General features: G+C 42.8%; 1 pseudogene; it reads left to right on the forward strand.

Moving 5' to 3' along the window:
- The window catches only part of LOC126992181 (heme peroxidase 2-like), an 86,085-nt pseudogene that overhangs the window by 20,701 nt on the left and 42,338 nt on the right, over positions 1-23,046 (forward strand).

The raw sequence follows: 23,046 nt of genomic DNA on the forward strand, positions 1-23,046 counted from the left end.
TTTAATGTGTTAATATAGTACATATGTAGTTACTTTTATTTATTTTTGATGTTTTATAACGTTTTAGTGTAGAATTTTTTTTTTTTAATTGCATTATCCAGATCAATTTCGGATAATCCAGTTTTTCGGATAATCCGCTTTCGGATAATCGGGGTTTTACTGTAGTTACATAGATAGATAGAACGTGAATGTTGGATAGATGCGTGTGTGTGTGTGTTTATGTGACGAGCTATGTGTTACGTCTACGCATGTGTTGCCATTATGAGGGAATGTTTTGGGTTAAGGAAGGGACGGATAGCTGGACAGACAGACAGAGGACCAGGTGATAGTTAACCAAGTTTTCCACCCACAGCAATGCCCCAATGGCCTCTTGCAGACTCCTTACGTTCACAAGTTCTTATATTGTCACCACGAGGGAAAGTCTTTGGTTTAGGAAGGGACGGGTAGTTAGGCAGACAGACAGAGGATCAGGCAATAATTAACCAAGCTCTCCACGCACAGGAACGCCCCAATGGCCCCTTGTACCCTCCTTACGTTCTCAAGTTCTTATATTGTCACTATGAGGGGATGGCTTTGGTTAGGAAAGGCACGGGTAGCTAGGCAGACAGACAGAGAACCAGGCGATAGTTAACCAAGCTCTCCACGCACAGGAATGCCCCAATGGCCTCTTGCAGCCTCCTTATGTTCCCAAGTTCTTATATTGTCACTATGAGGGGATGGCTTTGGTTAGGAAAGGCACGGGTAGCCAGGCAGACAGACAGAGAACCAGGCGATAGTTAACCAAGCTCTCCACGCACAGGAACGCCCCAATGGCCTCTTGCATCCTCCTTATGTTTTCAAGTTCTTATATTGTCACTATGAGGGAAAGTCTTTGGTTAAGGAAGGGACGGGTAGTTAGGCAGACAGACAGAGGACCAGGCGATAGTTAACCAAGCTCTCCACGCACAGGAATGCCCCAATGGCCTGCCAGGGAAAGAATATCAAGGGTGTGGACCTGAATAAGTGGAAGACCGCCAGCCCCAACTTCATCATTCCCGACAAGATGCTTCAGGAGAGCATTGAGAGGGCCAGGCGCGACATCACCAACATGAGGGACTTCGAGTGTAACCCCTGGGAAGCACGTGAGTGTTGGCGTGTGTGTGTGTGTGTGTGTGTGTGTGTGTGTGTTTTCTTTTTTATTTTAATTTCATCGGTTAATATTTCTAAGTGTATGTTTCTGTGTGTGTGTGTGTGTGTGTGTGTGTTTTCTTTTTTCTTTTAATTTCATCGGTTAATATTTCTAAGTGTATGTTTCTGTGTGTGTGTGTGTGTGTTTTCTTTTTTCTTTTAATTTCATCGGTTAATATTTCTAAGTGTATGTTTCTGTGTGTGTGTGTGTGTGTGTTTTCTTTTTTATTTTAATTTCATCGGTTAATATTTCTAAGTGTATGTTTCTGTGTGTGTGTGTGTGTGTGTTTTCTTTTTTCTTTTAATTTCATCGGTTAATATTTCTAAGTCTGTATATTTCTGTGTGTGTGTGTGTGTGTGAGAGAGAGAGAGAGAGAGAGAGAGAGAGAGATTTACATAGATTTACATAGAAAATCAGACCACACAGACCCCATGGTCCAGACTTGGTGGTCTGTCCTTAAACCTAAGTGATTTTACATTAATCAGAAGACTCCAAAACGTTGCATTTCTACTCTAGTTGATATTAAGTTGAAGGAAGTGACGGTCGAGCTTATTTTTGAAGGAGTCAATCGTGTTACACTGGACCACTGACGGTGGAAGCTTATTCCATTCTCGCACTACAACATTGGTGAAGAAAAATTTGGTGCAGTCTGAATTTACTTGTCTACATCTGAGTTTTACGCCATTGTTCCTCGTGCGCAAAGTGTCATCGATCATAAACAATGTTGATCTGTCTACATTCGTGAAACCATTAAGTATTTTAAAACATTCGATCAGTTTTCCTCGGAGGCGTTTCTCAAGAGAGAACATGTTAAGGGTAGAAAGCCTTTCTTCAGAGGATTTGTTGCGCAAGGAAGGGATCATTTTCGTTGACGCTGCACACCTTCTAATTTAGCAATATCCTTTGCATGGTGGGGAGACCAAAACTGTACCGCATATTCCAAGTGGGGTCTGACTAAACTGTTGTAGAGCGGGAGTATTACATCTTTATTCTTGAATACAAAGTTTTTTTTAATGAAGCCCAACATTCTGTTCGCTTTATTTGCTGCATCGATGCATTGCTGTGAGAATTTGAGGTTTGACGATTTTGACCCCCAAGTCTTTGACGCATTGAACGCTTTTGAGTTTAACGCCGCGCATTTCGTATTCGAACTTCTTATTCCTCGTTCCAACTTGAAGGACCTGGCACTTGTCTACGTTTAAGGACATCTCCCATCTATCCGACCAAGCTGAAATTTTGTGCAGATCCTCTTGGAGGCTTTGCCTGTCTTCGTCAGTAAGAACCGAGTTGCCAATCTTTGTGTCGTCTGCAAATTTACTAATGCGGTTATTGAGTCCAACATCCACGTTGATGTAAATAATGAAGAGCACTGGGCCAAGGACCGAGCCCTGAGGGACGCCACTAGTGACAGGCGCCCACTCTGAGTTAAATCCGTCAATCACTACTCTTTGTTGTCTGTTGCTCAACCAATTCGCGATCCATTGGTTTACTTGACCGTCAATACCTATTTGCTTTAATTTGTAAAGTAATTTATGATGCGGGACTTTATCAAACGCTTTCTGGAAATCAAGATAGACTATGTCCAGTGATTTGGTTACGTCATAAACAGTGAAGAGGTCGTTATAAAAGGTTAATAGGTTTGATAGGCAGGATCTTTTGTTTGGAAGCCATGTTGTGAGTCCCCAATTAATGAGTGGCTTTCAAGGTAATTCACAAGTTTGTCTCTAATTATGCCCTCAAGTAGCTTACCTACAACCGAAGTTAGACTAATGGGCCTGTAATTACCTGGTACTTTTCTGTCTCCTTTCTTGAAAATCGGTGTCACGTTAGCCTTTTTCCAATCTGAAGGGACGATGCCTTGTCGCAAGGACATATTGAATACGGTTGTGAGGGAGGAGAGTATTTCGCTCTTTGTTTCTTTCAGCAGAGTTGGATATACTTTGTCAGGTCCAGGACTTTTATTTGTTTTAAGTGAATGGAGAGCTTTAAGGACTTCATCGGTTGTTATTTCAAAATTAGGCAATGCATGCTCGAGATTTACAATAGTACTGGTGTTGGTGGTAGCGAGAGGAAGACTGTTAGTATTAAACACCGAGGAAAAGTAATTGTTTAAGAGGTTTGCAATGTGTTGGCTGTCAGTCACTAGTGCACCGTCGCTGTTTGTTAAAGGTCCAATACCACTTTTGATCGCCTTTCTGTTGTTTATGTAACTGAAGAAAGATTTCGGATTATTTTACAGTTGGCTGCAATATTTTCTTCAGATCTACGCTTTGCCTGACCTACTAGTCTTTTTACTCGTCGCCTGGCATCATTATAAAGTCTAATGTTTTCGGCGTGCTTTGTTCTTTCTTTAATCTGTAAAACAATTTTCTCTCATTGACTGATTGTTTAATTTCTATTAAACCACGGTGGGCTTTTATTAGTGTTAATTCGCTTCTCGCACAATGGGACAAATGTGTTCTGCTGAGTGAGTAAATGATCTGTAAAGTTTAGCAAGGCTTCCTCTACGTTGCCGTCATCATATTTCTGTTAGTTTTTGTCGGATTTCTACGAAATTAGCTCTTTTGAAATTGGGCACCTTTACTTTATTTTCAGTCACTGTTTTTTGAGCTCTAATATCGATATGCACTAATTTATGATCGCAAGAACCAAAGTGTTGTCCTACCGTGACATTACTGACTAGGTTATCTTGGGTCGTTATAACAAAGTCTAGTATGTTATTTTGTCGAGTTGGTTCAGAAACCATTTGGCTTAGGTAATTTTCTTCTTAAAATTCGATCATTCTATGTGACCCGCCTCCTGTACCTGACAGTGTCACTTAGTCGATATGGGGGAGGTTAAAGTCTCCTAATATCAGTGAGTTGCTGTTATTTAAGTGACTGCCTTAAAACGCTGCCCCGGAGGCCTATAGGTGACAGATATATTTAAATTGACTTTTGCAATGTTTACTCGCACGCACATATGTTCAACGTTACTGTCTCTTGGTGTTCTGTCAGTGGGTTGCAAATAGCTTTTGACATAAAGGGCGACGCCACCGCCTCTCACGGTTTACACGATCTTTGTTGAAGAGTCTGTAGCCATCTATGTTGTATTCGGAACTTAAATCAATATTTGTGGTGTCGATAAATGTTTGGTTATAGCAATTATGTCAAAATTTTCTGTTAAAGCAAGACATCTCAGTTCATCAAATTTGTTTCTTAGGCTACGCATTGAAACTAAGGATTTTAAGTTATCTAGAGGCTTGGTAATAGAGGTGGTGGTACTTATGGATCACGGTTACGGGTTTGTTGTGATGCACGGCGTCTATTTACACGGGCGGGGTGGAGGGATGTGGCCGTGACTCGTTTTTGTTCGGATGACACGCACTGCTTCGTTGAGGAGCCTTCGAGTCTGGCTGCCCGATGGGAGAAAGGTGCAATCCGTCCCTGTGAAAGAGCTCATTTTGTCCATAGAAATTGTCCCATGCGTTTAGGAACTCCACGTCAAGCTCCCTACAAAGAGTCTGTAAGCGGTTGTTTAGGCTGAAGGCCTTACTGAAAAAGTCGCTCTCCGCCCAAGTCCGTGGTAGAACTCCTGAAATCAAAATGTTAGGGGATTTAGTCTTATACTGCTGGATGAGCCTACGGTACTTCTCCAGGAGTTCCTCAGACCGGGTCGTGGTGATGTCGTTCGTACCTGTGTGGATAACAGACAGTGAATCATTAGTAGCCTGGGGGGAGATCTCCTCAAGAGCAGCAGTTATGTCGTCGATCCCAGCACCAGGATAGCAATAGTTCCGTCTTCGACGAGGAACTCTGCCGCAGAACTCAATGACCTGCTGGCGAATCATGGAGTCACCCACCAGGAAGGTGCTCTCCTGCTCGTCCTCCTCCTCCAGAATGGCAAACCTGTTGAAGCAATGAACAGGATAAATCGCTTGTCTGGCTGGTTTGGCTCCTCCATTCACGACGGTGAAGCCATCATGGTCGGTGCCACTAGCATCCTCCCGTTGCGTGGTGTTGTCCGCTGGTGTCGACGGTACCGCTGAGGGCAAGGCGGTTGGAGAAGGGTTTGGCAACACAGCAACGTTAGCCTTGATTAATTCCTGCAAGTAGTCAACATGTCGAGAAAGCTATATTATTTTATTCGTACCTGCTTCCATCTTCTCTTCTTGCTCCTGCAGTTTTGTCTCGAGATGCTGCCTGGTGAGAGAAAGCTCCATTATTTTATTCTGGCCTTCCATCTTCTCTTCCTGCTCCTGCAGTCTTGTCTCGAGATGCTGCCTGGACAGACACAGTCGACAGACAGCAGAACCCTGTAAAAGTGAGCTGAGAAGCTACTTACAAGTACTGCACTTCTAGGCGCCATCTTAGCTGAAATGAAAGAGATAAAACACAGAGTGAAGGGGATCAGGAAAGGGGTGAGGTGTGTGAGATGTAGATTAGTAATGGAGTAAAAGTGAGAAAGATGAGGAGTAGGAAGGGATGTGAGGTGAGTAAAGAGGTGGAAAGATAGGTGTGTGAGATACAGTAGGGCTAGGAAATAGGTGAGGTGGGAGAGGAGGAGTAGGAAGGGATGTGAGGTGAGTAAAGAAGGGGAAAGGGAGGCGGTGAGTGAGGTGTGTGAGATCAAGGAGGGTTAGGAAATAGGTGAGGTGGGAGAGAGGAGGAGTAGGAAGAGATGTGAGGTGAGTAAAGAGGGGGAAAGAGAGGCGGTGAGTGAGGTGTGTGAGATTCAAACTTTTTTTTCTTCTCCATAGTTTTCTTTCCTCCTCCTCCTCCTCCTCCTCCTCCTCCTCCTCATCATCCTCCTCCTCTTCCTCACTCACTCACTCATTCACTCACCCAAGACTTCATTTCAGTCACTGGCAAAGGTTGTAGTCCCAGTGTGTGTGTGTGTGTGTGTGTGTTGATGGTGAAGGGTCTAGAGGTCACTATCGTCATCATCATCATTATCATTATCATCATTATCATTGTCATTATATTATAGCAAAGCATGTGATAGTGTAGCTGTCATTTTCATATATATACATGCATGTGTGTGTGTGTGTGAGAGAGAGAGAGAGAGAGAGAGAGAGAGAGAGAGAGAGAGAGAGAGAGAGAATATGTGTGTGTGTGTGTGTGTGTGTGTGTGTGAGAGAGAGAGAGAGAGAGAGAGAGAGAGAGAGAGAGAGAGAGAGAGAGAGAGAGAAAATGTGTGTGTGTGTGTGTGTGTGTGTGTGTGTGTATATCTAATGCTCCTCCCCCCCTTCCCTCCCCCCTCCCCCTCAGAGCTGACTGCCGACCCCGAAGGACCTCAGGGGTCAGCCTACGCCTTCAGCAAGCCCAAGGCGCAATCCGTCAAGATCTCAAACTCCTCGTTCATCCTTCAGTTTGCTTCAGCGCGATTTGTAAACAACTATTTCGCTGGGTGAGTCAAGCTAACCGAACCTTACCTTACCTATCATATCCTATCCTATCCTTTCCTAACCTTACCTAACCTATTCTAACCTTACCTAACCTATTCTATCCTTACCTTACCTAACCTAACCTAGTCTATCCTATCCTAACCTTCCGTAACCTATCCTAACCTTACCTAACCTATTCTATCCTAACCTTACCTAACCTATTCTATCCTAACCTTCCCTAACCTAACCTAGTCTATCCTATCCTAACCTTACCTATTTTAACCTAACCTATCCTAATCTAACCTATCCTAACCTTACCTTACCTAACCTAACCTAGCCTATCCTATCCTAACCTTACCTAACCTTACCTAACCTAGCCTATCCTATCTTAACCTATCCTATCCTATCCTAACCCTACCTAACCTAACCTTCCCTAACCTTACCTAACCTTACCTAACCTTACTTAACCTAACCTGACCTGCCATATAGTCCTTCCCAGCCTTACCAGACCCTTAGCAATGAGTCGGGTATTTACCAAACCTCAAACATGACCTCAAACCACTACTGGCTCTTCTCTTCTCTTCTCTTATTCTTTGTATTGTTCTTTTTATTGGTATTCTTCCTCTTCTGTTTCTTCTTCTTCCTTAATTCTTCATATTATTATTATTATTATTATTATTATTATTATTATTATTGTTTTCTTTCATTTTCTTTTCTTATTTTCCATATATCCCTGTCTTCTTTTTCATTCCTATTAACATTCTTCAGGTCAGGTCAAGTCATTACGTAGGTCATTTCTCACGACTTGACAACTAACTGACCCGTCTTTCCCCCTCCATCCCACAGGTCAGACAGCATAAGGGCACGAAAAACACGCGCAGCTGACCGCCAGCTGAAGGACACTGAATCCGGGACACCAAGCAACGTCCACGACCTGATGGAAGTGTTGCCAAACATTGACGTGAGCGACATCATGGAAATCCCCAGTGTGTTTGAGTGTGACGACCAGACCTGCCTTGTGACCATACATCACGATTCCGTACGGCGACAGGATGGTGCAATAACCTGAATTTCCCGTCCTTCGGCAAGTCATTCCGGGCCAAGAGTCGTCTGTTGAATCCCTCCTATGAAGGTGGTGAGTGTGTGTGTGTGTGTGTGTGTGTGTGTGTGTGTGTGTGTGTGTGAGGGAGGGTTGTGTCTGTGTGTGTGTTAAGTTAGATGAGGATTACGTAATATCAATTCTGTGTGTGTGTGTGTGTGTGTGTGTGTGTGTGTGTGTGTGTGTGTGTGTGTGTGTGTGTGTGTGTGATTGACAGGCTATGAGAGAAGGGAAGGGAAGGGAAGAGAAGAGAAGAGAAGAGAAGAGAAGAGAAGAGAAGAGAAGGGAAGGGAAGGGAAGGGAAGAGAAGAGAAGAGAAGAGAAGAGAAGAGAAGAGAAGGGAAGGGAAGGGAAGAGAAGAGAAGAGAAGAGAAGAGAAGAGAAGAGAAGAGAAGAGAAGAGAAGAGAAGAGAAGGGAAGAGAAGAGAAGAGAAGAGAAGAGAAGAGAAGAGAAGAGAAGAGAAGAGAAGAGAAGAGAAGAGAAGAGAAGAGAAGAGAAGAGAAGAGAATGAGAGAGAGAGAGAGAGAGAGAGAGAGAGAGAGAGAGAGAGAGAGAGAGAGAGAGAGAGAGAGAGAGAGAGAGAGAGAATATGCATGTATATGTATAGACAAACAAATTATAGTCACCACCACTACTACTACTACTACTACTACTACTACCATTACTACTACTACCATTACTACTACTACTACCATTACTACTACTACTACCATTACTACTACTACTACAACTACTACCATTACTACAACAACTATCCCCCTATTTCCAGGCCTATCTAAGCCACTACTACTACTACTACTACTACTACTACTACTACTACTACTACTACTACTACTACTACTACTACTACTACTACTATTAACCCCACTATTCTACCTCCATTTCCAGGGCTATCAAAACCCCGAGCTGCGTCAATCACAGGTCAGCCGCTTCCTTCCCCTCGGCTAATCTCTACGAACATGCACAACGATGTCTCGGCTCCTCATGTTCGCTACACCCTCATGGTCATGCAATGGGGGCAGCTTATCGACCATGACATCATCTTCACGCCCATCAACAAAGGTATGTGTGTGTGTGTGTGTGTGTGTGTAAGTAATGGTTTATTGCTAACATTTTAAGAGAGTTTTCCAATTGTATAACTTTAAATATCTTGGCTATATCAATGTGTGTGTGTGTGTGTGTGTGTGTGTGTAAGTAAGTAATGGTTTATTGCTAACATTTTAAAAGAGTTTTCCAATTGAATAACTTTAAATATCTTGGCTGTATCTGAGTGTGTGTGTGTGTGTGTGTGTGTGTGTGTGTAAGTAATGTTTTTTTGCTAACATATTTAAGGCAGTTTTCCAATTGTATAACTTTAAATATCTTGGCTATATCAATGTCTGTGTGTGTGTGTGTGTGTGTGTGTGTGTGTGTGTGTGTGTACCTAACTTACCCTAACCTAACCATTATCTAAGTTGGTCTTGAAATCATAAATCGTATGTGTATGTGTGTGTGTGTGTGTGTGTGTGTGTGTTTACATTGTTTTCTTTTTATACTTCTCTCTCTCTCTCTCTCTCTCTCTCTCTCTCTCTCTCTCTCTCTCTCTCTCTCTCTCTCTCTCTCTCTCTCTCTCTCTCTCTCTCTCTCTCTCTCTCTCTCTCCTTGACCTTTCTCGACCCAGGTTACTGAGAGCAGATGAACCAGGTCACTGCATTTGTGGACGCCTCACACACCTATGGCTCAGACAAGTGTGAACAGAGACAACTGAGAATGCTAACGGTGAGGGTTTGTTATTGTTATTGTTATTGTTATTATTAGTATTAGTATTAGTATTAGTATTGTTGTTGTTATTATGGAAGGGAAGGAAAGGAGAGAGAGATGGAGGGTAATGAGAGAGAGAGAGAGAGAGAGAGAGAGAGAGAGAGAGAGAGAGAGAGAGAAGAAAAAATGAGAAGAGAAGGAAAGGAGAGAGAGAGAGAGAGAGAGAGAGAGAGAGAGAGAGAGAGAGAGAGAGAGAGAGAGAGAGAGAGAGAGAGAGAGAGAGAGAGAGAGAGAGAGAGAGAGAGAGAGAGAGAGAGAGAGAGAGAGACTAATATCACCATTGTCACTCAACAGGATGGCAAGCTGCGTGGCACTCCTAACCCCTTGGGAGGCAAGCTGCTGCTGCCCACTGAGCAGGAGAATCATGAGTGCCAGGCGCCATCAGGAAGGTGTTTCATAGGAGGTAGGTCCCCAGAGAGTGCCATACACACCCTGGCAATACACAACACCATTGGCACTATAGAACACCCTGATACTACACACTGCATCTTGGCACTATATACAACAGCTTGGCACTATATCCAGAACACCCTTGGCACTATAGAACAACCTGGCACTATAGAACATCTTGGCACTATATACAACAGCTTGGCACTACACACGACCCTTGGCACTTTAGAACATCTTGGCACTATATACAACAGCTTGGCACTATATCCAGAACACCCTTGGCACTATAGAACAGCCTGGCACTATACAGAACACCCTTGGCACTATAGAACAGCCTGGCATTATACAGAACACCCTTGGCACTATACACAGAACACACTTTTCTTCCTCTTAATTCTTTTTTTTCTTCTTTTTCTTCTTCTAATTATTTTTCTTGTCCTTTTTCTTCTTCTAATTATTTTCTTCTAATTATTTTTCTTCTTTTTCTTCCTTTAATTCTTTTCTTCTTCTTTTTCTTCCTCTAATTCTTTTTCTTCTTCTTTTCCTTCCTCTAATTCTTCTTCTTTTTCTTTTTCTTCCTCTAATTCTTTTTCTTCTTCTTTTCTTCCTCTAATTCTTCTTCTTCTTCTTTTTCTTCCTCTAATTCTTTTTCTTGTCCTTTTTCTTCCTCTAATTCTTTTTCTTCTTTTTCTTCCTTAAATTCTTTTCTTCTTCTTTTTCTTCCTCTAATTTTTCTTTTTTCTTTTTCTTCCTCTAATTCTTCTTCTTCTTCCTCTAATTCTTTTTCTTGTTCTTTTTCTTCCTCTAATTCTTTTTCTTCTTCTTTTTCTTCCTTAAATTCTTTTCTTCTTCTTTTTCTTCCTCTAATTCTTCTTCTTTTTCTTCCTCTAATTCTTCTTCTTCTTCCTCTAATTCTTTTTCTTGTCCTTTTTCTTCCTCTAATTCTTTTTCTTGTCCTTTTCTTCCTCTAATTCTTTTTCTTCTTCTTTTTCTTCCTCATTCTTTTTCTTCTTTTTCTTCCTCTAATTCTTTTTCTTGTCCTTTTTCTTCCTCTAATTCTTCTTCTTCTTTTTCTTCCTCTAATTCTTTTTCTTCTTCTTTTTCTTCCTCTAATTCTTTTTCTTCTTCTTTTTCTTCCTCTAATTCTTTTTTCTTCTTTTTCTTCCTCTAATTCTTTTTCTTCTTCTTTTTCTTCCTCTAATTCTTCTTCTTCTTCTTTTTCTTTCTCTAATTTTTTTTTCTTTTTCTTCCTCTAATTCTTTTTTCTTCTTCTTTTTCTTCTTTTCTTCCTCAAATTCTTCTTTTTCTTGTCCTTTTCTTCTTCTAATTCTTTTTCTTCTTTTTCTTCCTCTAATTATTTTTTTTCTTCTTTTTCTTCCTCTAATTATTTTTCTTCTTCCTTTTTCTTCTTCTAATTATTTTTTTTCTTTTTCTTCCTCTAATTATTTTTCTTCTTTTTCTTCTTTTAATTCTTTTCTTCTTTTTCTTCCTCTAATTCTATTTCTTCTTCTTTTTCTTTCCCTAATTCTTCTTTTTCTTCCTTTTTTTCCTCTAATTCTTCATCTTCTTTTTAATCCTATCTTTATTTTTCTTGTTGTACTTTTTCTCCCAGGGGTAGTTTCATGACCCTGGTAGTAGTATGAACCTCCATCTGTACTGTAAACCTAAGAAAACATATATTTGACAAGGCTTTCATAGGAGATTTGGGCACTTCCAGGGGTAGTTTTATGACCCCAGTGGTAGTTTGACCCTTCCTCTGTACGAAGAACCTAAGAGCACGCATATTTGACTAGGCTTTCATACGAGTTCAGGGCATTTCCAGGGGGAGTTTTATGACCCCAGTGGTAGTTTGACCCTTCCTCTGTACCAAGAACCTAAGAACACGCATATTTGACTAGGCTTTCATACGAGTTCAGGGCATTTCGAGGGGGAGTTTTATGACCCCAGTGGTAGTTTGACCCTTTCTCTGTACCAGGAACCCCAAAACACAGACATGAGAACCCAGTTAACCTCATTTTTGACCTCTGGAAATTGTCAACATGGGAGGCGGAAACTTCTCATCACACCAACCAGACACAGTGATGATCCCATTGATGTTTCAGGAACCCTCGTGTGTCCTGCCGTGACCTGCCGGGGATCAACCCGGAGCTGTGGAAGGAGCGCGTGTCATGTGGGGTAGGCACATAGCTGGGCGTTATCGCGATAAGTTATCGCGATACTTTATCGCTGATAACAAAATCGGATTATCGACCATCCGCTACTTATTTAAATATATATCGGTATCTTCGTTTTTTGTAACCAAACTAGCGATGATCGCTACTTTTTTCCGCCTCAGAAAAAAACGTTGTCTCCCGACTCAGCATGCGTGGCCGGTGTTGTATGAAAAACTTCGGGTATGAAATATCTTCGTGATGAGATTTCATGGTTAGATCATGTAAATTAAAACACTAGGTTATTTATTTTATGCTACTCAAAAATCAATATCTCATAGAGAAAAATCATTTAACTTTGCCCCATATATGATTATTCACTGCCTTAAATTTGATATTCCATATTCGTTTGTGACCATGCCATGATACTGAAGGCACCCGGTGTTGTGTTATTTGGTGTCCCATCGTCAAAAAAGCTGGCTTTTGTTTACAAACACTGGTCTCTAGTCGAACTATGCTCAGACCATTAAGTGTAGACCTGTTCAGTCTCACAATGCTTTTTACATTAGAGTTGCTGAAGCTGAATCAAACATACAGTACCACCATGCTGTTTCGTACACTCTGTACATATAAATACAACTTGTACAGAGTGTCGTTCTAAAAACAGCGAGGATGGTGGTAGTGGTACTATATGTCTGATTCAGCCTTCCAGCAACTCTTAATTACGGTTTAAAAGCTTTGTGAGACTGTACAGGTTCACGCTTGCTGGTCTGAGCATGCACCGCTCATTTAGAGACCAGTGTTTGTAAACAATTTTGACGGTGGGATGCCAAATAACACAACACCGGTTCAGGCATTTCCAGTATTACCGTCTATATGTACGTGTCAACGTGTGATTTTCAGGTTTTGTAAGTTTCCTAAAATACAGATAATGAAAATTTGAATTCATCAATGTTGTTCTATCTGTAATATCAATATAGTATCGTTTTCGCCTATCGGACTTATCGCTAGCTAGTTTCGGCATTGCGGATTTATATCGGGTATCGGTTATCGGTTATTGCCTATATTTGTGTCTCTAGTTAACGAATATCGGTTATCGCCGTTAAGGTTTTTCATTATCAGTTATCGGTTATCGGGAATAAGGTTTTCTGTTATCGTGCCCAGCTATGGGTAGGCAGGACTAATATTGACTTCAGGGCGGCCGAGCGCATATCACCCTGTGTCATGTGCACCTGTACCAAGGAAGGGGTGAGTGATGTGTGTGTTTTCCTTGCTATAGGGGGATGAGGAAGGGGTGACAAGAGTGAAGGGGTGAGAGATATGTGTTTGTCCTTGCTATAGGGGGGAGAGGAAGGGTGACAGGAGTGAAGGGGTGACAATGCATGACTTTCCTTTCTATAGGGTGAGGAAGGGGTGTTTAAAGGGGTGACAGGAGTGAAGGGGTGACAATGCATGACTTTCCTTTCTTTAGGGTGAGGAAGGGTGACAGTGCATGACTTTCTATAGGGTGAGGAAGAGGTGTTTAACCCTTTCCTTGCAGCAAAGTGCGGACGCGACTATCCCCTCAGGTGCAGTTGGGCTGTCCAATGGGGGGTCTCTTTTAACCTCTGTATCTCAAAAACTATTCATCACAGCTAGAAACCAAAAACACCACTGGAAAGAATCTATAGGAGTCGCCACGATGTCTCTTGCGAACGTACATGCACGTTCAGGGAGTGTTGAATGTTAACACTTACGTCGGTGTGTTAGTAAGTAAATATTTATTGCTATCAAAACATCATATACATAGATGCAAACAAAAACATCGTTAACTAAGCATCGGTCTGTGTGTGTGTGTGTGTGTGTTTGTGTGTGTGTGTGTTTAGAGAAGTGTTTAACCCGGTAACAGCGGGTATCATGTTTCTTAATGGTCCTTCTAAGCAAGAAAAATGAGGAAAATCATCATCCATACAAACCATTTCATAATATATATCAAAGCATTTGTGATCAGTTTATGTATCATCTTTTGGGGGGGTGTTATATCATGGCACAAATTTGGCCCGTCGCTGCTACACGGTAAAGACACAAATTTGGCCCGTCGCTGCTACACGGTAAAGACACAAATTTGGCCCGTCGCTGCTACACGGTAAAGACACAAATTTGGCCCGTCGCTGCTACACGGTAAAGACACAAATTTGGCCCGTCGCTGCTACACGGTAAAGACACAAATTTGGCCCGTCGCTGCTACACGGTAAAGACACAAATTTGGCCCGTCGCTGCTACACGGTAAAGACACAAATTTGGCCCGTCGCTGCTACACGGTAAAGAAAACAAATTGGCCCGTCGATGATACACGGTAAAGACACAAATTTGGCCTGTCGCTGCTACACGGTAAAGACACAAATTTGGCCCGTCGCTGCTACACGGTAAAGACACAAATTTGGCCCGTCGCTGCTACACGGTAAAGACACAAATTTGGCCCGTCGCTGCTACACGGTAAAGATTACCAACCTAAATATTTTCCTGCGTCACCAATAACATATACTTAGATAGTGCTTTAAGATATACCAAGTCAATTTTTGGCTCACGTACGTTCGATAAACACTTTCAGAACAACTTTACGAGCTCCGCAAGACCAGCCTGGGACGTGTGATCTGCGACAACAGCGACAAGCTCCAGCACGTCCAGCCCAAGGTCATGCTGGAGACTGATTCCTTCCTGTAAGTATAAGAACATAAGAACATAAGAATGCAGGAGTCTGCAAGAGGCCGGTAGGCCTGTACGAGGCAGCTCCTTTGACCCTAAGCTCCCGTGTATCTAACCCCACCTAATATCGCTGTCCATGAATTTATCTAGTCTATTTTTGAATGTGACAATTGTATTGGCACTCACCACATGACTGCTAAGCCTATTCCACTCATCCACCACCCTATTAGTAAACCAATTTTTGCCTATGTCCCTGTTGAATCTGAATTTATCCAGTTTAAACCCGTTACTTCGTGTCCTACCCGGTTCTCTTACCAACAAAACCTTATGAATGTCTCCCTTATTAAAGCCCTTCATCCATTTATAAACCTCGATCATGTCTCCACGCACCCTTCGCCTTTCTAGAGAATGCAAGTTTAACTGTTTGAGTCTTTCCTCGTATGGCAAGTTTCTCAACCCCTGAATCATCTTAGTCATCCTCCTCTGCACCGATTCTAACATTTTGATATCCATTCTATAGTAGGGTGACCAGAACTGAACCGCATAGTCAAGATGAGGTCTAACTAATGCTAAATATAGTTTGAGGAAGACTGGGCTTCTGTTGCTTACGCCCTTGAAATAAATCCCAGTACCCTATTAGCTCGATTTCTAGCTTGAATGCATTGTGCCCTTGGACGGAGTTCAGAGCTCACTAAGACCCCTAAATCCTCTCGCGCATCCAGACCTACTTATGAGAGTGTCATTTAAGCAATAGTTATGTGAGGGGTTGTTCCGACCTACACTCAGAATACTGCACTTCCTACATTGAACTCCATCTGCCATTTATCCGCCCAGTCATATAATCTGTTGAGTTCACCTTGGAGAATACTAGCGTCCTGATCCGACTCAATTACTCTACCGATCTTGGTATCATCTGCAAATTTACTAACATCACTACTAATTCCTGTGTCTAAGTCATTGATATAAATAATAAACAAAAGTGGACCTAATACCGAACCTTGTGGGACCCCACCGTAACACATCCCCAGTCAGATCTTTTACCATTGATTTGCACTCTTTGGTTCCTATTGCTAAGCCACGCCTTGACCCAGTTCAAAACTTTACCCTCTACTCCGTGAGCCTGTAATTTAAGCAACAGTCGTTGGTGAGGAACTTTGTCAAACGCTTTACTAAAATCAAGATAGATTACATCATAATTTTCATCTCTGTCAACCGCCTCAAATACTTTATTGTAGAAGGACAAGAGATTGGTGAGGCATGACCTACCTTTGTGAACCCATGCTGCAGTCGTGAATTAAGCTATGTTTCTAAATGCTCCCGAATGTTCCTGGCTATTATGGACTCCAGCATCTTCCCTATAACCGATGTTAAGCTAATTGGGCGATAGTTTGAAGCAACTGACCTGTCCCCTTTTTAAAAATCGGCCACATTAGCTACTTTCCATAGGCTCGGCACATAGTTAGTATTTACCGACATCTTAAAGATGTCGGTTAGTGGGTCACTGATTATATCACCTAGCTCCTTTAATACCCTCGGAAATATCCCCAGGACCTGGCGACTTGTTCTTCTTAAGCTTATCTATCTCATCCTGAACTACTTGCCTGGTAATGATTATATCCTCAATTTATCGCCATCCCGCCTCGCACACCTGAACTCTTTCCGTATAGTCGCTCGATCCTCCTGTGTGAATACTGAAAGGAAGTAGTCGTTCAACAATGTGCTCATATTTTCGTAATTTTCTACTAGCTCCCTGTGTTTGATTTCAGCGGTCCAATTTTCTCCCGTGTTTTGTTCTATACATCTGAAAGAAGCCCTTAGGATTACTTTTCGCCTCATTTGCTACTTTGATCTCATAGTTCTTTTTGCTATCCTGGTGTTTTTCTTAACTAATCTAGATAGTTCGACGCATCGCCCCTGAGATGTGTTTCCCATTCTTTATTTTCTGATAAATTCCCTTCTTTCACCCAATCTCGTATTTTAGTCCACGAGTCATCCACTTAGGATCATTGTTTTCTTTTCTAAGTGTTCGCTGTGGTATATGCTGTCCTTGCCCCTCTACTATTACTCTAACTAAATTATTGTAAGACATTTCTACCTGGTTCTCCTGGCTCTCCAATCCGCAGTTCTGGCCCTCATGAATCCTAAATTATCCCAGTTTACCCTTCAAGATATCTTCAAGCCCTCGTAGTTTGCTCTTCTAAAATCTGGCACTAACACTGGGTTTGGATCACGGGTTACCGCAGTCTAACCTAAACGAACCGTTCTGTGATCACTATTTCCTAACTCCGCCCACCTCCAACTCACGTAGCAAGTTCCCATTATTGGTTAGGACTAAGTCTAATATGTTATCTCCTCTGGTAGGCTCAGTAACTACCTGCTTAAGGAAATTATCTTGTATAACTTCAAGAAAGTCCTCGGCTTCCAGGTCACCCACTAGATCTTCCCAGTCTATATTCCTATAATTAAAGTCCCCCATTACGCAGACATTTCTACTCATACTCGCCCTGCCAATCTCCTGTAGTAATATACTCGTGTCCTGCCTGTTAAGGTTGGGTGGCCTGTATATAACTCCTAGAGTTAGTTTTTCTTTCCCAAACTGATTCTGAATCCATGTTAGTTTTGACTGAGTTGTTAACTAAACATTTAAGTGAGTCTTTAACATATAGCGCAACTCCACCTCCCTTTCTGCCCCTTCTGTCTTTGTGAAACATCTGATAATCCGTTATTTCAAATTCTGACCTAAAATTTCTATTAGCAAAGTCTATCCATGTCTCAGTGATCGCTATTATGTCAAAATTTTCTGAACAAGCTTCACCCCTTAGTAAGTCTATCTTGTTTCTGAGGCTCCTGCTGTTAGTATAGAAGATTCTTAGCCCGTCCTCTGTTACTCCTCTAGAATTACTTCTAAGCTGCCTGGTTATATTATGAGCTAGATGTCCCCTCCCATTACTCCTCCCATTGCTCCCATTACTCCTCCCCCCCTCGCCTATACTAAAAAATCCCTCAGGGTACCAAGTGCTCGCTCAAGGGAGTCTGAGAGAGCCTCAACATGAGAATGACGGTCAAACTATGAGGCTCTGTATGAGTCAGTATGTGCTGTTTTAATAAGTGTGTTTACGATAGTTTTAAGCTTGTATTCTTAAGCATCTCAGAGCGCCAGATCGCCAGTTTGAAAATACAGTAAAACCCCGATTATCCGAAATGGAAGGGGGGAAGCCTCTTTCGGATAAGCCGATTTTTCGGATAATCCGGATTTATGGCCGCCATTTTGATCGCCGCCAGTTTGATCGTCGGCATTGTGTTCTGCTGTATGGTAAGGACGACTTTCTTCCTTTTCCCGGTTTCTTTCGGCATGGTGATGTAGAAAGAAGTGAGGTCGAAGCACAGGTAGAACGCGATGCGACTGCCCAGTGTGAAGTGTGTGACGCGACTGCCGCCGACTGACGATGTAAACAATGAAACCAAACAAACACACGCTACGCTAAACAAAGCAGTACGCTTAAAACATGTGATGTAAATGTTTTATTGTATGTTTGTCTGTGTGTCTCCTTGTCTGGACCAGTGTATGTTGATACTTGTGAGCGTTGCAGATCTGAATTGTGAATGTTGCAGAGTGCGATTGTGAATGGTTGTGCAAGCTTGCAAGTGTGACCTTGATGCATCGTGCAGGTGGAGACACAGTATGATGACTCATATTATCGCGCAACTCGTATGTTGGAAGGGAATGTGGCATGGAGTGGAGAGGGAGTCGTGTTTGTGTCGTTGTCTTGAGAGTACGGTGTGAGAGTAGTGCAGTAGTTTGTTCGTTCGCGCACCTACGTCCTTGCTGGGGCGAAGGTGCGGACGGTGTTGTTGAGAGTTTGTTTAATGTTTTTTGTCTAATACATTGATCTATTCGTTACAAGCTATTTCGGCAATACGTATTAGAAAGCATATTCATTTTAACTGTTCTTATCAATTTTTAATGTGTTAATATAGTACATATGTAGTTACTTTTATTTATTTTTGATGTTTTATAACGTTTTAGTGTAGATTTTTTTTTTTTTAATTGCATTATCCAGATCAATTTCGGATAATCCAGTTTTTCGGATAATCCGCTTTCGGATAATCGGGGTTTTACTGTAGTTACATAGATAGATAGAACGTGAATGTTGGATAGATGCGTGTGTGTGTGTGTTTATGTGACGAGCTATGTGTTACGTCTACGCATGTGTTGCCATTATGAGGGAATGTGTTGGGTTAAGGAAGGGACGGATAGCTGGACAGACAGACAGAGGACCAGGTGATAGTTAACCAAGTTTTGCACCCACAGCAATGCACCAATGGCCTCTTGCAGACTCCTTACGTTCACAAGCTCTTATATTGTCACCACGAGGGAAAGTCTTTGGTTTAGGAAGGGACGGGTAGTTAGGCAGACAGACAGAGGATCAGGCAATAATTAACCGAGCTCTCCACGCACAGGAACGCCCCAATGGCCCCTTGCACCCTCCTTACGTTCTCAAGTTCTTATATTGTCACTATGAGGGGATGGCTTTGGTTAGGAAAGGCACGGGTAGCTAGGCAGACAGACAGAGAACCAGGCGATAGTTAACCAAGCTCTCCACGCACAGGAACGCCCCAATGGCCTCTTGCATCCTCCTTATGTTTTCAAGTTCTTATATTGTCACTATGAGGGGATGGCTTTGGTTAGGAAAGGCACGGGTAGCTAGGCAGACAGACAGAGAACCAGGCAATAATTAACCGAGCTCTCCACGCACAGGAACGTCCCAATGGCCCCTTGCACCCTCCTTACGTTCTCAAGTTCTTATATTGTCACTATGAGGGAAAGTCTTTGGTTAAGGAAGGGACGGGTAGTTAGGCAGACAGACAGAGGACCAGGCGATAGTTAACCAAGCTCTCCACGCACAGGAATGCCCCAATGGCCTGCCAGGGAAAGAATATCAAGGGTGTGGACCTGAATAAGTGGAAGACCGCCAGCCCCAACTTCATCATTCCCGACAAGATGCTTCAGGAGAGCATTGAGAGGGCCAGGCGCGACATCACCAACATGAGGGACTTCGAGTGTAACCCCTGGGAAGCACGTGAGTGTTGGCGTGTGTGTGTGTGTGTGTGTGTGTGTTTTCTTTTTTCTTTTAATTTCATCGGTTAATATTTCTAAGTCTGTATATTTCTGTGTGTGTGTGTGTGTGAGAGAGAGAGAGAGAGAGAGAGAGAGAGAGAGATTTAATTATATATATGAACGTATTTAATATAATGATAATGATTATTATGATGATGATAGTGAGGTCAGTAAAGGGGGGGAAGTATGGAGGGGGGGGAGTGACCTAGGATGACCCCAAATACACACAATGACCTAGTTTGACTGACATTATTATTTTATTTTTTTTCTCTGACCATCTTGTGAGCCTATGGGGAGGCCTATTCTGACATGACTAGTGATTGTGTGTGTGTGTGTGTGTGTGTGTGTTTCATTATGGCAAAGGCCTATCGAAATCTACAGAACTATACTGACATGACTAGTGATCGTGTGTGTGTGTGTGTGTGTGTGTGTGTGTGTGTGTGTGTGTGTGTGTGTGTGTGTGTAGCCCTGGAGCCCAACTTAACAATGACACACACTGGAACATAATAATCCCATAATAAACACAAATATAACACTTAAAAATCAGGTATAAATCACAGTATAGCGTGTTCAGCGAAGTCCGAGGTGTAATTAACAGATGCCGTGAAGACTAGCTTGCCGGCACACCCTAACGCACACACCGAACACACTCTACCCTTTACACATGGTAGGTCACACACACATACACACACCCACTCCATAGATACGGAGACAGAACCACACGAGCGTAAAGCCCAGGCCTACAACTACAGCTACAACTAGATAAATACAACTAGGTAAATACACACAATTCCCTTAACACATGTTCCCCTCTCTCTCTGACTGACTGCCACTAACACCTTCTAGCACACACACCAACTGACCCAAGACCCAGAACGAAGCGACAGACTAACTCCCGACCCAGACTGACCCCAAGTGGACACCCCAAGACGCAACGCCCGACCGCGGGGGGCCAACGCGTGAACCCTGACCTCATGCAAGCGCTGGTGGGCAGGGGGTCGGAAGTGCAGGGGAGTGAGGACTTGAAGTTGAGTCCGAGGGTTATGCGGGAGGCCGAGGAGCTTCTGACGGATTGCTTTAGCACGGGTGTCAAGGCTTGGGGGTTTATGAGGCAACACGAACGGCAGCTGTGGCAGAAACGTGAGTAACTTGACCCACACGCACTCACACACGCACTCACTCACGAACGCACACACTCACTCACTCACGAATGCACTCATTTTTTGTGTGGGGTGAGGGTTAGAAGAGGTTGTGGTGATCCTACGCACTCATTTTTCATGTTAGGTTCGGAATATGACTTTCACCTGCACGCACGCACTCACCCACTCACAAGCCTCCTTCTCCTCCTTCCTCCTTTTTTCCTCTTCCTCCTCCTCCTCCTCCTTTTTCTCATTCAAACTTTTTTTTCTTCTCCATATTTTTCTTTCCTCCTCCTCCTCCTCCTCCTCCTTTTTCTCATTCAAACTTTTTTTTCTTCTCCATAGTTTTCTTTCCTCCTCCTCCTCCTCCTCCTCCTTTTTCTCATTCAAACTTTTTTTTCTTCTCCATAGTTTTCTTTCCTCCTCCTCCTCCTCCTCCTCCTCCTCCTCTTCCTCACTCACTCACTCACTCACTCACCCAAGACTTCATTTCAGTCACTGGCAAAGGTTGTAGTCCCAGTGTGTGTGTGTGTGTGTGTGTGTGTGTGTGTGTGTGTGTGTGTGTTGATGGTGAAGGGTCTAGAGGTCACTATCGTCATCATCATCATCATTATCATCATTATCATTGTCATTATATTATAGCAAAGCATGTGATAGTGTAGCTGTCATTTTCATATGCATGTGTGTGTGTGTGTGTGTGTGTGAGAGAGAGAGAGAGAGAGAGAGAGAGAGAGAGAGAGAGAGAGAGAGAGAGAGAGAGAGAGAGAGAAAAAATGTGTGTGTGTGTGTGTGTGTGTGTGTATATCTAACGCTCCTCCCCCCCTTCCCTCCCCCCTCCCCCTCAGAGCTGACTGCCGACCCCGAAGGACCTCTGGGGTCAGCCTACGCCTTCAGCAAGCCCAAGGCGCAATCCGTCAAGATCTCAAACTCCTCGTTCATCCTTCAGTTTGCTTCAGCGCGATTTGTAAACAACTATTTCGCTGGGTGAGTCAAGCTAACCGAACCTTACCTTACCTATCATATCCTATCCTATCCTATCCTATCCTTTCCTAACCTTACCTAACCTATTCTAACCTTACCTAACCTATTCTATCCTTACCTTACCTAACCTAACCTAGTCTATCCTATCCTAACCTTCCGTAACCTATCCTAACCTTACCTAACCTATTCTATCCTAACCTTCCCTAACCTAACCTAGTCTATCCTATCCTAACCTTACCTATTCTAACCTAACCTATCCTAATCTAACCTATCCTAACCTTACCTTACCTAACCTAACCTAGCCTATCCTATCCTAACCTTACCTAACCTTACCTAACCTAGCCTAGCCTATCCTATCTTAACCTATCCTATCCTATCCTAACCCTACCTAACCTAACCTTCCCTAACCTTACCTAACCTTACCTAACCTTACTTAACCTAACCTGACCTGCCATATAGTCCTTCCCAGCCTTACCAGACCCTTAGCAATGAGTCGGGTATTTACCAAACCTCAAACATGACCTCAAACCACTACTGGCTCTTCTCTTCTCTTCTCTTATTCTTTGTATTGTTCTTTTTATTGGTATTCTTCCTCTTCTTCTGTTTCTTCTTCCTTAATTCTTCATATTATTATTATTATTATTATTATTATTATTGTTTTCTTTCATTTTCTTTTCTTATTTTCCATATATCCCTGTCTTCTTTTTCATTCCTATTAACATTCTTCAGGTCAGGTCAAGTCATTACGTAGGTCATTTCTCACGACTTGACAACTAACTGACCCGTCTTTCCCCCTCCATCCCACAGGTCAGACAGCATAAGGGCACGAAAAACACGCGCAGCTGACCGCCAGCTGAAGGACCCTGAACTGGGACACCAAGCAACGTCCACGACCTGATGGAAGTGTTGCAAACATTGACGTGAGCGACATCATGGAAATCCCCAGTGTGTTTGAGTGTGACGACCAGACCTGCCTTGCACCATACATCACGATTCCGCACGGCGACAGGATGGTGCAATAACCTGAATTTCCGTCCTTCGCAAGTCATTCCGGCCAAGAGTCGTCTGTTGAGGCCCTCCTATTAAGGTGGTGAGTGTGTGTGTGTGTGTGTGTGTGTGTGTGCGTCTGTGTGTGTGTTAAGTTAGATG

The sequence above is a fragment of the Eriocheir sinensis genome, unplaced genomic scaffold, assembly GCF_024679095.1.
Source record: "Eriocheir sinensis breed Jianghai 21 unplaced genomic scaffold, ASM2467909v1 Scaffold412, whole genome shotgun sequence".
Taxonomy (NCBI): Eukaryota; Metazoa; Arthropoda; class Malacostraca; order Decapoda; family Varunidae; genus Eriocheir; species Eriocheir sinensis.